The 831-nt window shown below is 50.4% G+C and overlaps 1 protein-coding gene across 1 annotated transcript in view; it reads right to left on the reverse strand.

Annotated features, from left to right (window-relative positions):
• Positions 1–831, reverse strand: part of LOC113213538 (uncharacterized) — a 123,725-nt gene that overhangs the window by 101,451 nt on the left and 21,443 nt on the right. The gene's annotated exons all lie outside the window — the stretch shown is intronic.

The raw sequence follows: 831 nt of genomic DNA on the forward strand, positions 1-831 counted from the left end.
ATGCATGCGTGCGTGCGGGCGGGCGGGCTTGCCTACTGTCGCTCACCATGGGCGCCTTATGGCCCCGTGCGAGTATGCAACCCGTCCGCACGCCTGCATCCGGTACAGTATAAGCAAAATAAAGGAAGGGGTCTGTGGACCACCCTGTATTATTAAATAACATTATCGATGTTAAACACCCATCTAGGGCTCCTACTCGGCCACCAACACTTCGCTGGACATCGACTCAGTCGAGAAGATGACCCAGGGCCTAAACCTGGACAAGTTCAACTGGCGCGTCGAGTTTCAACTCTTCAACGACCTGCGGGCGCTGTACCTTTGCGCGCAATTCGCGGCCAAGTTCAACCGCGTCAAGAAGCGGCAGGACCACTGAACCGAGCACCTCCTGAACAACCAGGCGAATACCTTCGGAATTAAGTTACACTCGCGACCGTTCGCGATTGATGAACTCTGCGTTGCATAAATGCACAAGGGATATATTTCGGATCTAGCTTACATCACAATAAAATGAACATTCTCCCAGTATTAATTATTTAATTCAACTGAAATGTTCTAAATATTGAGTACAACATTGGACAAGTCAAGCTCTAGCAACTGCATTTTCATTTTTAACTCGACACAGTAACGAGGGTTACGTCACCGCAGATATCAGAAATGCATGTCCAACAGCCGACAGCAAGAGCGCCAAGCTCCCGGTAAAGGGTGTGTAGCGGGCGGTTGCGGGAGACGTGGGTTTATTCCGGGAGAGCGCGAACGCAATCCCGACTATCAAAAATTATACGCCCGAGGTATCCACATTTGGGATACTCGCAGGCTTCAGCCCAATCGAAG

Source organism: Frankliniella occidentalis, unplaced genomic scaffold (genome assembly GCF_000697945.3).
Source record: "Frankliniella occidentalis isolate FOCC.00 unplaced genomic scaffold, Focc_3.1 Scaffold1, whole genome shotgun sequence".
Taxonomy (NCBI): domain Eukaryota; kingdom Metazoa; phylum Arthropoda; class Insecta; order Thysanoptera; family Thripidae; genus Frankliniella; species Frankliniella occidentalis.